This window comes from Piliocolobus tephrosceles, chromosome 10 (genome assembly GCF_002776525.5).
Source record: "Piliocolobus tephrosceles isolate RC106 chromosome 10, ASM277652v3, whole genome shotgun sequence".
NCBI classification, from domain to species: Eukaryota; Metazoa; Chordata; class Mammalia; order Primates; family Cercopithecidae; genus Piliocolobus; species Piliocolobus tephrosceles.
The window spans coordinates 51101529-51118293 of NC_045443.1; positions in this window are offsets into that span (position 1 = coordinate 51101529).

Consider the following 16765-nt stretch of genomic DNA (forward strand, 5'->3'; position numbering starts at 1 on the left):
GCTCACTGCAAGCTCCGCCTCCCGGGTTCATGCCATTCTCCTGCCTCAGCCTCCCGAGTAGCTGGGATTACAGGCGCCGCCACCTCGCCCGGCTAGTTTTTTGTATTTTTTAGTAGAGACGGGGTTTCACCGTGTTAGCCAGGATGGTCTCCATCTCCTGACCTCATGATCCGCCTGTCTCGGCCTCCCAAAGTGCTCAGATTACAGGCTTAAGCCACTGCGCCCGGCCTTCTAGGTGCTTTATAGTAAAATATTCTAGTTTGTTGTAATGCTGGAAACACAAGTCCATCTCATTATTATGTACTATAACATTTCCATTTAACAAATGAGAAAATTGAGGCTCATAGAAGTTAAATAATTTCTCCAAATTCACAGAGATAAAAAGTTGTGGGACCAAGATTCAAATTGAGATCTTTTGTCTCTAAAACGCATTCTCTTAGCGTTGAACCACACCTAGGAAGCCTTGCTTTAAATTTTCTGATACTACAGTGATTATTTGCATACTTCCAGCTAATTGAATGATTACATTCCTATCTATTATAACAGATTTGAGTTAATTTGTACTTCAACAAAATGCCACAATGAAACTTTGAGGAATTTCTGGCTGTGATATTTTTTAAATAGACTTCTGGGCTTGGAAGCGACTTTAAAGGGGCATCTTGCCATCCGCTTGCTTCAGACAGAGCCAACCTCCAGCCATTATTCACAGTCTTTGATAGATGATCATTTCCCTGGGATCTCAGGTACAATAGAAGACAAACTATAAATTTTTTAAATCAAGCTCTTGGGCTTAGTGAGTTTCACTGGCAGGGTTTTTTTTCTTCCTTAATTCCAAACTTATTCTCTCCTTCTGCACCTTCAGCCACTCTGTCCACAGGAGAGGGACAAAAGAGCTTTCCTTGCCCTCTTTACATAGCATATCTGCCCCTCCCCATTAATGAGTAACCACGTACTCCTATGGGATTACTCGGATCCTTTCAGCTTTCTCTTCTTTCCTCCTTTTTGGTCATGAATTTTGTCCTTGGCTGTAACTCCTGCTGAGTTATCTCCCATTAATGATGCTGACATACAGGACCCAGATAAAGTGCTATATAAATGCTAAGTAATCACAGCCAGGCTTGACTTTGTGATACAGGTTATCTCAGGCTGCTATATTACGAGATCAGCCCCCTGTTGACATTCAAGATGAAGTTTACCAGCTGCAAACCTTTTTTTTTTTTTTTGCGATGGAATATTGTGACAAGTGCTAATGCTGTACCAGGGGCCTTGAAAAGAAAGCATATGGGCCTGTTGGAGGGTGAGGAGGGAGAGCATTAGGACAAATACCTAATGTATGCGGGGCTTGAAACCTAGATGATGGGATGATAGGTGCAGCAAACCGCAAACCACCATGGCACATGTATACCTATGTAACAAACCTGCATGTTCTGCACGTGTATCCTGAGACTTAAAGTAAAATAAAATAAAATAATAAAAAAAGAAAAGAAAGCATGCTATTATTTGATGGTCTGTCTGTTTTTCAATATACACATACATGTAGAATATTAAGGTATTTTGATATCTACTATAGACTTTCAGAATGTGGCCACTCCAGGACACCTAAGCCAATTCTCTTGCTGGGTATTGGGGGTGAGGGTGAGAGAGACCCAGAGAGAAAAGGGCCCAAGCATCTCTTATAGTGGAAGTGGGCACACCCACAGCAGACAAAAAGTGGATCCGCTTAAAATGTCAAAAAAAAAAAAAATGGTTTTGACTCCCCAATGTCAAACAGCCAACGTACTTAATTTTTTTCACTGACTTAACTAAATCATCTCATTGTTGTGACATTGTGTAACTACTGTCATAATCAAAGCACTGATTCCAAGATTTGTGTGAAACAGGTGACTACAGACCTGTTCGTTCTCAGGTTTTGAAAGACAAACTTTTCTGTCATTAACTCCTTAGTCCTTACAATGTCAAAAATTGTATTTGGAGTTTTGTCATTAGAAAACAGAACTGGAACATTGTTTGGACATTTTGTGGACAATTGTGGTCATCCTCTAATTTTCTAGGCACTTGGATAATATGTGTGAAAGAGAGAGACAGGGAGAGAGAGATCGTATATATATGTATAATGTGTATGTGTGTGTGTGTGTATCCTAAAACTATAGCTAGAAGACACTTTAGATTTTATAGACAACTCTCACACTTAATAAGGAAGAATCAGTCAGACAGATGACTTACTGAAGAATATTTTGCTATTAGGAGACAGACGTGGACTAATAATCCATTATCTTTTGACTCCAGCAGAGTTCAGTGCACTTTCCTCTACAGTACACATGCTAGTAGGGGCTAGAGACTGGGACTAATATTCCCAGTCAATACTTTCAGAAAATGAGGCATTATGTTGTTTGAAGGATTTGGTAAGCTGGCATTCTTTCTTATAGACAAAAGAATAGATAAGACGATTTAAATGCCATTTCAAATCTACTTTCCTCTTAAGTCTTTCCTACAGCATACCTATGAAATGGAAAGCAGTTATTAAATAGAATTTGTGTCTTTTCCATATGTAAAATGATATGTCTTTGTACATGTGTACTTCTAATATTCATATGAATGTTATTCAACATCTGCATGTGTGGATGTGCATATGGTGTAGACGGCTTTGTATTGTTTTCCTCCATGGGTGTATATTACTCAGACCCTCTCATGAATCTGCCTACTAATTTAATGTATTACTTTACTGTTACTTCATTTCCATACTTTTCTAAAGTGCTTCAGATGCAGCCCAATCAGAACTTATAAACACATGTGCAAGCAGCCTTACACACAAACACACACGTGCACACAAGAAGACATATATAGACATGTGCTACCACATATTCCCTAGATCTTCCTTGCATACCCCTGCTATAGCTGGACAGACATTATTGTCACTTCAGGCTGGAACAAGTGAAGCAGGCTGCTTTTTCTGTTTATGCTGTATAGCTGACGACAGATAACTGCATCAGCTTCATCTGCTTAGACTTTACCTCTTTTCTGAAGGGCGGCCAGAACAAAAGCTTCTTCCTATCAGCATTTTTGCCAGAAACACCTTTTCCCAGAAATCCCTGTTTGGTTCATCCTATCCTGCCAGATTTACAGTTCCTCGGCTTCCCAGCCTCTTCTCCCTGACTCCCTAACATAGAATTTCTGCTCAGCCAGATGAGTGCCTTCTCCCCAGCAACATATACCTTGTCCTCTCCAGGCTCTAAACTGCACAAGCCATTGCCCAACCTGGGACACAAGTCTTTTCCTACTTCTCCCTTGGGCCCCATTTCTGCTCTCCTCCCCAAGTGTCTCTCCCCTCTGAGGGGATGACTGCCTTGTCTGACTCATCTCGCTTCTGCTGCAGCTCCTGCTCCTCCTCCCGCCTGCATTGATGTCCCTCATTTCTCTTGTTACTCAATCTTCTCACTTTTCCTTCTGCCTGGGTCCTGAGTATATGTTCCATCTCCCTGCACAGATGGGGTGTGGCTCCCCACATGCAGGAATTGGCTTTGTCGCTTGTTTCCTGGTGCTCCCCTCCCCCAGCCCAGGCAATGCCTTTTTCCTGACAGAGTGTTGACTGACAGACTGGCTGGAGTTGAAGCTCAGCCTTAATACTTCTCCAATCTCTTTTCTTAATTAATTTGATGTGTTTGGCATCACCTCTGCTGCTGGAGGGGTATTTTCTAGGAAGCAGAGGAGTGTCGGAGGCCTTGCTCCTTTTCCTTCCTTTCTCAGATAGACTAGTATTTCAACCTGACAGCTCCCAGTCGGTCCTCTGGCTATGGAGCATTGAGTATTTATTTTCCTGATGTTTTTATTCCAAAGTCTTTGCCAGGGTCATGTTGTTGAAATCTGCCAAGTGACAGCAGCCCCTGACCCTGCTACTGAATCCGAATACATTTTACAGGTACAGCTGTTGTCAGAAAATTACAGAAGCCAAAGGCAAAAACAGAGGCCTTGAGAGGTCATCTTGGATATGCCCCTGTCTCCAGTCTAGTTTCTGCTCAGGTAAATTAGAAGAGATCTAGTTTCAAAGTGCTACACAAGGGAAATGGATGTGCCACTCTTCAATCCCACTCCATTATCTAGCAGTTCCCACCGTCAGAATGTGTTTCGTTGTATGGACCCACAACCTGTCCTTTGAATGCCAGGTGTTTTCCACTTCTGTTGTTGCCAGAAAGTGGATGATGATTAACATAATCCACTATATACTTGAAAAAGAAAATTAGATTAGAAGTAATCCAAAGAAAGTGGTCATCCATGATGGATAATTCAATCTTCAACACAGTCTACATTCTTTCCAAAGACCAGAGTAATTTCCAGACTGACATGAACATCCAAAATCCTCCCTGGCTCACAGTGGTAAGTAGGTTTCCAAGTTTGGATTAGTCTTACCTCTAGATTTAAATGTTTTTTTGTCTGCCCACATCCCACTCTATGGCTCTTCCCCCAGCCCAGGTTGAGAGTGCTGGTGCCACTCAATGGTGTCCACACATAATAAGGGTCTGTGTAATGCCAAGCAACTGGTTGTAAGTGAGAGAAAAATGTTATCTGGCTAATCCATCCACTTATTAACATATATTTGGATATTTAGAAATAATCCAATGAAGGACTGAAGTTTTCCTTTGTCAGCATGTAGACAGTCCTAAAATATCGTAGTCAAGCAGTGTCCATAGACAAAGTTAACTGCATCATTAACACTTCTTTTTTTCATTTGGCATGCTATATCTGACAGGCTTTCTCCCCACCTGGTGACCCAACGCTGGCCTGAGTGGCTTGGCACTCATTATAAAGAGAGATGCCAATGTCTCAAAAGTGCCAGAGAGTCTGGCAGGCAGCCTAACTATAAGGCAGCTGCTGTGATTTCCATAAGAGAATAAGCAGAATGCAAAACAAAACTGCAAGAATGAGGCTGCCCAGTTCTTGGTGTTGACAGGGGCCATAAAAGCAGGAACTCATTTCCTCATCTCCTGCGACTGAGTCTAGCCTACATATCCAGGGTCTAGGAGGGACAAATTTGGGTGAACCAATGCAAAAGAATGTATTCTCATCACCTCTGGAAAAAATGCTTTTGTGTCAGCTGTTTTTCCAAGGGACCAACTGGAGCTATTACCATACAATCTAGTGAAACAAATCATGGTTCTTTACTTAGATCTGGAAATATATCAAACTGAATAATTCAGGAAATCTATGGTTTTGGTAGTGAGTTGCCAAAACTCTGCTTTATTTGGTGCTATGCAGTTTCCACTATAGTAGCCCTGATCTAGTTGGTTTATCTCCACAACTCAAACAACTAGAAAACTGTTTGAGCCAATCCTTCACTCTCTTCATCCCTTGAAACCCTAGTGAGTCTGAAACAACAGATAAGCATGGGGGAAGAAGAGAAACACAAGGTTAAAAAATAAAAAAGCAAAAATTACCCCTGTTTCCTTCTACACACATCTAGGCTAAAGCAACCCTGAGCGAGGGAAGGAAGAAAATATTACATTAAACTGAGCTCAGAATCTTGAAGCTCCAGTGCACTGGACATTCTCCCTAAGATTTGAAATTGTGTATATGACTTGAAGTTGTTATAGGATTGTCTGTTACCTAAGAGCAGGCAGAAGAGTCTTAGGGCCCCCTGGAGTTTTAGTCCAAGAGCCAAGAAGTGTTAGCTAACATCCATTGACATTGATAAAGGGTGATAGAACACAAAAATGAAATTGCATTTTGCCTTTTAAAGAGGATGTGTTAGTAAAGGATGGACTGGGGTATGAGAGTAAATAAACCACAAAACATATAGTCACTTAAACACAATAGAAACTTATTCCTCCCTCAGGTAAAGTCCTAGGCAGATGATTCTTGCCCGTGGGTGGCTGCCCTCTCCATGTGCTTCAGGGATCCAGGTTCTTCCTATCGAGTGTCTGATCTATTCCCTAGGGTGCCATGGTGGGCACCCTCACAGAGGAAGAGGACAGAGAGCACGGAGGAGGATGGGAACACACCCACTTGTTAAAAGCTTTGGTCAGGAAATGGCACATGCATTCCATTAATTAGAACTAAGTCACACAGCCATATGAAACTGCAAAAAAAGCTGGGGGTGTAGTCCAGCTGTGGTCCCAGGATTTGGAGGGAGCAGTTGCTATATCTTTATAATGGTTGAAATTTTACTGGCTTCTGTGTCCAGTGGCAAATTTGGACACAGAAGATCCTCATGGGGTACCAGAGGTTCAACCATCATAGGCAGCAACCTTATGAGAGTACTTCTTTCTCCAAAAGGAAGGTCGTCATTCCCCAAACGGACTTTTCTCCGAAAGGTGCAGGTTGATGGATGGCGGGGATAAAAGGGACTGGGAGAGAAAAGGACTTCTGTGAAAAACCAGAGCAAAGGTAGCCATGCTCAGTTGCCTCTTAAAGATAAAGAAGGCTCCTGTAGCTTTACTACTGAGACCTACTCACAGGAGATTTGTTCCTTCCCCTGGTGGAACTTCTCATCTCTTGTGTAATGAATATGCACCTGAAACTCCTAGGTCTCAGAGAGCCTGGAAGTAAACACGACCCTAAAAAATCCTTGTTACCGAAAACAATCCAGTAAAATGTGCCACTGGACACAGAAGCCAGTAAAATCCATGAAGGCGGAAGAATTGCCTGGCCCTTCAACCCCAAATAAAATAAACATATTTTACATCTTATTAATTCCAAAACTGGATTCAATTTTTTAAAGTGCCGCATTCTGATGAGATCAGAAGACACATCTGGCAGGAATGAAGTCATTACAAGAAGAGTTTGACTATTTATAATAATAATAATAAAACACCCGCCACCCTTGGATTCTCACTGGGGTGGGGAGCGAAGAGCTTTGCAGGACCCATCAAGGAAAGCAAAGATTCCGGCAACACAATTCCCCCTGTTAACTATATTCCCGGCCTCTAGGTCACTATTTAAAATAAAAGGGCATCTCCATTCTCCCCCAGAGGTACCGTTCTACAGTCACACTCGCTACTTTATCCATGTCTGTGTGCAGTGAGCATTTTTCTGTTCTTCTAGTTTCACTAGAGTTTTATTTTATGCACCCTTCCCCTGCCCCATTTCTTAAGACCAGCTGGACCACATGCTAGAAAAACGAAACAGAAGAGAGGGGAAGGTCCCTCAGATTCCAAAGCAGAATACAACCAAGGCTTCCTAAGTAAATGAAAAGGACTTGGAGAAGACATAACCCTTCAGTGTAGACACTTAAGTTGAAATTTCTGCCCTGTCGTTCCAATGCCATGATGGAGAAGGACCCCCATAATCTCCTTTGGCGTGTGCAGCTCTGAGCGTTACAACGATGCAAAGTGCGGTCTTTGGAGGCTGCGGGAGTCAGTAATCCATCAATTCACTCTCGCCATTCCTTCTCCCCAGTTTGCGCGAAAGCCAGGTCCGAGTGCTTCGAAGATCGAGGAGACCCGAGATGCGCACCAGTGGCGGGAAACGAGCTGGCTTAGTTGGCTGGGCTGCGTCCCTTCGCCACCGCCCGCCCGCCCGCCTCTCCGGCCTCCGAGAAGCCTGGAGAAGGGGCCTGCTCCTCTTGAAAAATGGCTTTTGGGGGCGGTAGGTCCTCGGGAGGCCGACTGGCGGAAAGTGACTTGCCGCGGCTTCGAGTAGAGACTTTGGTGCGGGACCCAACTCCTGGGGAAGGCGGGGAGCGCTGGGCGGATGCCTGGCCCCAGTGAGGCGCCAACACGTACAAGTTCCGCTCTGAGTGTTTGAAAATGCAAGTTTCTCTCGGATTGATTTTTTTTTTTCCTTTAAATGTATCTCCTTCAAAAAAACAAAGACGTGGACAGGCGGGCGCCACCCGGTCTGGGAGCTGAGGTTCGTGACTGCTGAAGATTTCGTTTGGTTCAAGCTGAGAAAATAAGGGTCGCCCTGTCCCAGGCTGGGAGCGTGGGGACTTCTGTCTATGGACTGTGCAAACCCTCTGGGGCTGCCTCCCGGACTGGCATGCTCTCCCCGCCGCCTGAAGCCTAGGAAAGGTTCCCTGGAGGTACTGGACTCCAGACCCCTGCAGGGCGGGATGGAGAAAAAGCCCTGAATACCACGGCCCACACCCCTCCAAGTCGGCAGCCCCCAAGCGCCAGTCCAGCGTACGCAGCTGTGGGGTGGGAAGGAGAAGACAAGTCCTCCGCCAAGAGCTCACCTACGCAGCTCCTGCCATTCCTCCGCCTGATTTCTGCTGTAGGAGGTCGTCAGTTTGCAGGGGCAGAATATGAAGACTCCGGAGAAATAGACAAGACAATATTCCTGAGCTCTTTGAACGGCCCAGGTAGAGAAGAAAATTAAACAATATAACTCGTCTCTCTACAAGTAAAGATCTAGAGCGAGATTAAGACCCCCATTCCCGGCTTTTCCTCTGAAGCTCCCCCAGAATAAGCCTGCACGTTAGAGCTGGCTAGGTCAGGGAGTGCAAGGAGAGGTGCCTTTTCGACCTGGAGAAAGAGTACTCTCCCACACAGCTTTTGATAGTTAATGCTGAAGTTACCAAGTAAAGGTTGAAGAAATGGAGGAGAGGAAGGTGCGGGGGGTGGGGATGGTCGTAGGTATTTTTAACCAAGGTAGATTTTGAAGTTATTACAAATATGTTCCCTGTTCAAATAGCATGGTCCTCATTTTCCAGGCTCCACTGTGAGAGGCGGGTTCACAGCCTCAAGGTTCTCCCTGCGGTTTGGGATAGGGAAAAACGCTAATCCTGCATTCTAAAATTTAAAAAATAAAAAATAAAAATAAAAATCCTGAAAGCTTAATTATCGAGCAACTCAGATAAGTCCTCCTCCCACCACTAACCTTTCGATTATTTGAATAATTCAGGAAAACACGAATTCTGATTGTTTGTGGAGACTCATCACCCCTGGACAGTAAAAAGAGAGAGAAACAAGGAAAATCTAATAGAGAACAGCGCTCCAAGATGGTGAAATGGGTCTTCTGTGCATTTTTCCTGGTATAGAAAGACAGAGTCGCCTTCCTGGGCATTATTTCCTGGAGGATATTGTATCTGTTGTGATAAAATGTATAGAGTTAGATCAAATCACCAAAATGTATATACGTGTGTGTGTGTATATATATATGTGTGTGTGTATATATATGAGAGAGAGAGAGAGGAGAGAACAAACAAAGGTTTCTACTTGTGTCTATGAAAAATTTTATTTCTTGGCAGAAAGAATATTTGGGCTCCATTTTTTGTTTGTTTGTTTGTTTTTGTTTTTGTTTTTTTCCAAGATGATCATAGCTGTGTAGGACAGACTCCTCCACATAGTTTTTAAGCTGAATATACACTTGCAAAGCATAGTTGGGGCATCACCCACGTAGCCTTCAGGTGAAAACTCGGCTTGAACCTGCAAATTCAGATTTGTCTTCCAGGCGTACTGGGCAGAGCATCTGAGATCCCCTGTTGGCTTCACAGCCTATGGAATGAGCCCGGAGAAGCCAGGAGACTACAGTGCATGTTTCTGGACCTGCAAAGAACTCACTTCCCTAAAGGCTGAACTCAGAGAGCTAGACACCCTGAAGGATCAAGTCATCAAGGATCAAGGAGCAGTCATGTTTGAGGGGGAGAGGGTTGGTTGGGCTTTCTTCTTCCCAGGATTAACCACATTTGGGAAACTTTTTTCAAGGGTGAGGGTGAGGCTAAACTTTGAAAGATAGTGAATCTGCTTTTCTTACTGGTAATATTTGGAAGGAAAAATTCACCACTGTTTATGATCTTGCCCCTACTACTTAAAGTACAAAGCATTTTAAAGATAAGACTTAAAACAGAAAATTTGTAGACCCCAGTGCACCAAGTTTAGAAGCAGATTTGAAACATGACCAACTGTAAATGCATATTGTCATTGTAGGCTTCTGTATAAGACATAACCATGCCATTTCATATGTATTATATTCAGCAAATGACAACAAATACACAGCAACATCAAAAGTAATAGTAAGATTCCTGATAGCTGAATAATTTGCTTTCTTCCTTTGCCATTATTCCAGCTAAGATTAACCAGCTTTTCAGAAGTCCATTATCATGGTTTATCCCCCTTTGGTTCCCAGCCCTTGCCCACCACCTCTTGCTTCCCCACATTTCTTTTTGAGCCCAAGATTCACTCAACTTTCTTTGGCAAATCTTTATAGGTGTATGATTATCTTTAAATCACTTCCCTGCCCCAAAACTGGGCACAAACAACAGAAAATAGTCTTTTTCTTCGTTTGTTTCCCCATTTGGGAGGATCCCTTTCCAGAGGGACCTGTGAGGGGAGAAGAGAAGAAAAGCTGATTCTTGGTCTTGGCAGTGGATGTTGCTAAGAGAAATTGGCAGTCAGGATGTGTCTCTCTGGAGGCACAGGGACCTAGCTCCCGACCTTCCGCAAGTCGTCTGTTCACACAAGCATGCTCATGAATGCCCAGGCCTTAGGGTGGGTCCGCTGTCTACCCACACACTCAGAGCTCTCCAGGAGCTTACTTCTCTCCTACCCCACTAATAAATGTACCCACCTGTGTGCTCGGCAATAGGTGCACATAACGTGCACACAGGGCATCAATCAGGATTGCGTATGTGACTATGCCTGCCCCACTGGACCTGCTCTAGCGCCGGGCAGTGGAGCGGGCGCTTCCTAGTGTGGGCACTTACCCTGCCGCTCGGGTCGGCCATTTATTGTCTTGTGGGGAAGCAGCTTTCGCCAAGAAGCTTGGTCTGGGTTAGTGAAATAAAATACTAAACAATTATTACATGCAACATTTTTAAACCAGCATATTAAAATAAACTAAGGAACTCTCTGCGTTGGGAGAAAGCCACAGGAAAAGGAAGAGAAGGAGTTAGATGCTGGCGCCAAGTTTCTGGCGGGGCCAGGAGGCGGTGACTCCTCAGGCTAAGCGGAATCGCCATCCAGGCTCCGGAAGCGACCCGAATCCCAAAATCCGTGGAAGAAAATCGCGCTGAAAGAACAGAGCCAACGCCAGCGTCCTGCCAAGTTTGGCGAGATGGCACGTTGGTTTCAGGAGCACAGTGCTGCTAAATGACGCCTAAGGGAAAAATTTTCCCAGAGAATTGTCTGGGAGCAACAGCAAAGACATGGTGTTTTTATTCTCTTAGACATGGTGTTTTCATTATCTATTAAAAATATAACTTTAAAAAGCATCTCTGCACTTACATATACTTAAATACTATTGCCGTTTAATGGCTAACTGCATTAGAAAACAATGTGAATGGAAATGCATTAACAAAGCCTCTATACTAATACACGTGTTTACCCACAGAACTGTAAGTCAGTCAAGCCTCCCACCATCTCAGCGTAGGCATATAAACAATTAAAGCCTTTAAATGTTTTAATTAAACTTAACTATGTTGTCATATTGAAAGAAAACATTATTTTTTTAAAAATTTTAAGATTATTATATGGATAATAAGGTAATCTTAATTATATGAATATGGGTATCTGAGGATACATTTCTTATGTTAATATTTTTCTGAAGTTCCCTTAACACCAAACAAAACATATATTACATACTTTCTTGTCTAGAAATGCCTACAATAGATGAAAGGAATAAATCTGTATTTCTCCTTTGGAGGGAAATTCATTAACAAGCCAAGCACTGAAAAGAGAGCTACAAGTGCTTTAAATCACAAATACAGGCTATAGCAGACTATTCTCCCAAGGCCTCAGAGTAGGAGAAGAGTTGCACAAGGTCCCCTCTTTTGGGGCTTTAAGAAATACATCTCTGCAAACTTGAGTATGTTCTTCTTTTCCATCTATTTGCTTGTAGTGGCTAAGCCTAAGGAGAGATGACTGCCTTTGAATAGAGCAGTTGGGTCTTTCCCAAGCTCACAGTCTCACCATGTTTTCTTCCTTCTCATGTCTACCTCATCAGCCTGCCCCAACCAGCACCCCTGTTACAACACCCGCAAATGTCTGTCTCCATACTACACAAGCACAATGCATACTTGTTGCAACACATGTTCCCCAGCGTGTGCACTGTCCAAAAACCAGTACTTAACAATCATGTTCCCCAGAAATGCTAAAGACTATCAAATTCAAGGTGTCTGGGGTAGTCTCTTTGCCTTGAAAGATATTCCTTCTGATCTGAGTTAATTTTTTTCTGACTATGCAGGTGAATACATAAATCCAATGTTTGGGAAAAGGAAAAATGGATGTCCCCATTCTCCTTTCTAGTTCCTTAGATTTTATCAGCTTTGCTGCATGTACAAGGCAACACCACCGCTAAGATTTAAAATGTGCCTCTAAATACTCCCTGAAGAGGGGGACATTTGGATGAGAGGGAGGACGGTAGTGAGGGAGGTAAAGTTTCACAGTCCCCAACCCCAAGGATATCAGAGTGATAGTTTCCCTCCAGTCACTAAAACTGTACCAACGTATATATGTTTAGGATGATTTAATTAATTACTACCAGTGAGAATCATGTCCCAGATACCCAAATATACAAGCTCCCTTCTACCTTTTTGTTCCATAGATCCCAGTCAAGGTTAGTCACTTTAGCAAGAAGTTGTTTCTTTCCCCCTTTAGTTGAGCCTTGGGTCTCTCTTCCCTCTCTTTTGGAAGTGGAGGGGTTAAATTTTCTTTCTTTTGATGAGGCATCTTCTGAAAGTCCTTTAATTTCTTGTGTTCTGCTCAGTGATTTTCATATTAGAATGTACTTTTGCTGCAACTGCTGAGGTGTCTGGTCATGGAGAGAACTAGGCTGTGATCCACTTAGGATATAATTTTTCCTCTTCCCAGTGATGAAATACATATATATATATTCCTTCCATAATCTCCCTTTTAGGATCCCACCAAATTCCAGTTCCCACACCATGGTGGGGCTAAGGAGGCCCCTCACCTCATTAGAGGTGAAATGCTCGGCCCTTCAGCTCTGTCTTTTGTATTTGGTCATTCTTTGGGACAGGTTAATCAGGGTACTTTAACCCAGAAGAATGCTGTATTAAGGCCCATCCCCTCCCTGCCCTAAGAAAAATGTTATTTTCTATATCTGCTTTTAAAGTAACTGGAAACCTTTTAAAAGAAGGAAAAAAAGATTGGCTGGTCTGCCTCCCTTCTAGGAGCCTCAAACCTAAACTTTAAAAGATGAAGGAAATGATTGAAAGTGATAAATACCTTTTCCAGGCTTCGGTTTGTTGGCTTTCTGACCAAAAGGGGCTTTTGTTAGGTCTCTACGAGGAAACCAAATTCAGCCCCCAGCAAATACTCTTCCCCTCTTTCCCATCCCCCCTCAGCTCTCTTGTCTAACTTGAAAATGAACTTGGACTTCCCTCTCAGACAGGCCCTAAAACCGGGAGAGATTTTATTTGTCTGTTTCTGAAGGGCTTCCTAAAAGGAGAAGGGTGTTTAGGGGGAGGGGAAGGGGACAGGAGGCCTTTTCCCCCAGTAGAGGACAGGGTGGGGGTAGGAGCTATGGCAAAGCCAGAAGGCGGGAGGAGATACTTTGTTAATTTCTTAACTCTGTGTTTATTCCCTGAACTTCTTTTGTCAATGAAGGGTTAGAGTTGGGAGGGGGCCAAGTGACAGGCTGAGATACTGCCCAAAAAGAAAAGGGGGTGGGTGGGGTGAGGGCTAGAAAAGGGCTGAGGAAGGAGGGGATGAGGAGGGTTGGGGAAGGGGCTCTGTGATGAGCTTGACAGGGGTAGGAGGGCGGGGAAACTGTGAAAGAAAGAGGACTGGGGTTAGGGACTCCAGAGACCGCTGGAGGAGGCTTCCTGACAGTTAGTTCTCCATGGAAGGGGCCACTTGATTTCCCCGGACCAAACCCAGTGCACCACCAAGCAGAGTCTGCAGCTGGGGGCATGCTAGAGGAGAATCCAGGAGAAGATTTGTGATAGCCTAAACGAGGAGAATCCAGGAGAAGATTTGTGATAGCCTAAACTTGGACCCCTGTATGGATCCCTGCAGAACCAGAGAGGAAAAGGTCTTCGAGGTGACCCCAAACCTCAGCCAGCACTGCAAGTCCTAACTAGGCAGCAGAGAGGAATGGATTTCCCTGATATCTACCACAGGGAAATAGGTGGGGCCCGGAGGAAGGCAAGTTTTGATTTAAGAGCGGAAAACTCTGAAACAAGGAGCAAAGTGATGCCTCAGCTACCCTGGTCCCATCTTCCCTCAAGCTGGGGGCCTAGGGAGGGAGAACACTAAAGATGGAAGATGCCAGGATAGCAGCCGCTGTCCAGGAGGTGAGTTCCCAAGCTAGTAGAAGAGGCCTAGTGGCCCTTTTCAGAGGCTGGGCTGTGGGAGTGGAGAGATCAAAGTAGAGCAGGTTCCAGAGGGATGAAGGGACCTCCAGGAGCCCAGAAAAGTGGAAGGAACGGAAAAAGGAAGGGAGGGGATTGGACAGGTCCCGGGAACTCCAGGATCAGCCAGTTTTCTTTCCTTCTCTACCAACATCACCCTCTGCAGCCCATCTGGAATTTTTTCCAAGCATGTGGGAGGGCCTTCCCACACAGACACACCCTCAAGGGTACACCTTCTCATATGCCCTTTCTGAACCCCCAATCCCTACCTATAAGTGACCTCTCTCGAACATCCCTTTCTTGGCTAGCCCAGGCCCTGTCCTCCTCTGTCCTCCACAAATCTCCTCCTCCATTGGCAACCTGAACCTTGGACAGGAAAGGGCCCCCAAACCCTTTGCCTGCCCTATAAGGCCCCAAGTCTGGGCCAGAATCCAGACCCCATGGTGGTGAGGCTCTTTGTTCTCCTACAGCCTCAACCCACCCCCTCCTTTTTTAAAACTGGAATTTCTCCCATAAAAAGCTGGTGGGGGGAGCAGGAGCTTCAGAGCTTTAAGCTCCCCACCACCACCCCCCCCCCATATGGAGGAAACAGAGAAAAGGGTTACAGGGAGAGAAATAATTTGATACCTAATTTTCAGAGGAGAAAATCTGGGTATTGAATCAGGGACACAGCAACGCCATTTCTTTCATCCTTCTCCCTAGTCTAGTACTGAAGCTACACCCAGCCCTCAAATGTGTGCATCAGGCTTGCACCCTCCGCTTGCAAATGTTGCTAAGTTACACCTCTGACTTCGTCTTAGATACAGTGGGGCGTGAATTCCACCCGTTAACTTCAGAAAGACACAGATATTTGCTTCTTCATTTTTCCGTATTTTCCTGGGGGATGTCTTCGTAAGTAGAGTAGGAAAAACATGTCAATTAAAAGTGTATACAGACAGACAAGCAGAGACTTTTATTTGCATACAGAGGATTTAAGCAGAGAGCTGGTTATCTTTAGGAACACATTTGGGCTGTGTCCACAAGGCCGTGTGCTGACACAGTGCAGGCAGCCTGCACCCATCCCTAAACCCACAGGCACGCACACGCGCGCGCGCGCGCACACACACACACACACACACACACTTCCCGCGAAAAGGCACATTAAATATCTCCTTTATGTGTTGGAGCATTTAAAAGAAAACATTTCAGAGTCGAACTTAGCCGAGAGCTCGGTGCATGGGCGGTAGCTGAGGGTAGAGTGGCTCCTGCCGCTCCGCGATGTAGAAGTCCCTTTGAAAAAGCAGCCGGGAGCAGAGCCGGGGCTTCCCGACGAGGCTGAGGAGCTGTTTTCCATTTTCCTTCCGTATAATTAAATGCTCCGTCTTTTTCCGCATACCAGCAGCTGGATTTTCTCTAAATTTCATCCACAGTCAAACCTCACCGCCTAATCCCCGAAGGCCAGCGGGGCGAGCCCGGGTGAGCACTGCAGCCGAGAGTTTCAGCGCCAGGCCCTAGAAAGGCTTTCTAGGGCGAGATCGCCTTGGAGATGTAATTACTACGTTTCTAGTGGTGCATATTCTCCTGGAGTGTTTAATTTGATTTTATTTGTGTCTCAGCGAGAGCCACATTTTTTTTCGGGGGAGGGGAGAGAAACCACCCCAGGCTTAAAGTTAATTAACCAACAAGGCTTTACTTTCCACCGCCCTCCTGCAAGCTCTTTCTTCGGCGCCTCCCTCCCCGATCCCGGCGCCCCAGACTTGGAGACTGTGTTTGCAGGCACGAAAGGTCTTGGGGAACCAAGCGAAAGAAGAGGGAATTGTTCAGAGCACGCGGACTTCCTCAGTCGCCTTTTCTGCCCTTAGCCCAAACTTTCCCCTCCAGCCTTCCCACTCCTCCAAGTCGCTTTGGAGGCCTACAACTTCGGCTGGTCTTCTTGAGGAAGAGGACTATGGTTCCCTTTCTTTCTTCTCGCCACTACATTTTGGCCGCATAGTGCTCCTAGTAAATGGAATTGTAAAGTTGCTGGGTTAATTAAATCTATATCTCATTGCAATAGGAATAGTTAATGCCCTTATATAAACCTGGAAAAGACCATACTATTAATTTTATTTATTGCTTGGCCACCCTGCACCCAGATCCTTCACGCCGTTCTGGTTCCTACTCCAGCCATTCCGGTTCCTCCTCCCAAAGGCTGGAGATGTGCCTTTGAGTTCTGGCCCACGGAAAACGGGTCCGGCTTTGGGCCTGACCAGGGAGGGAGCCCCAAGAATGGGATGGGCATTTCAGGCCCTTTGTTTCTCCTGGCAGTCCCGCAGAACCCTGTCCACAGCGCCCCAGTTCTTCCACCTGGGCGCAGCACTTCGCAGAAGTGGAGGCCAGGATCTGGGTTCCATCTTTACTACCCGCGGCTGGAAAAAGACAGGCCTCCTCACCCACCCACCCCCACCAGCCAGGCCTTAGGCAAGGGGGCCAAGGTCACACGACCCAGTCTAGACTTGGCCAGGCCCTGTTTGCTCTCCTCGTTTTACCTTGACCTTGGACTCC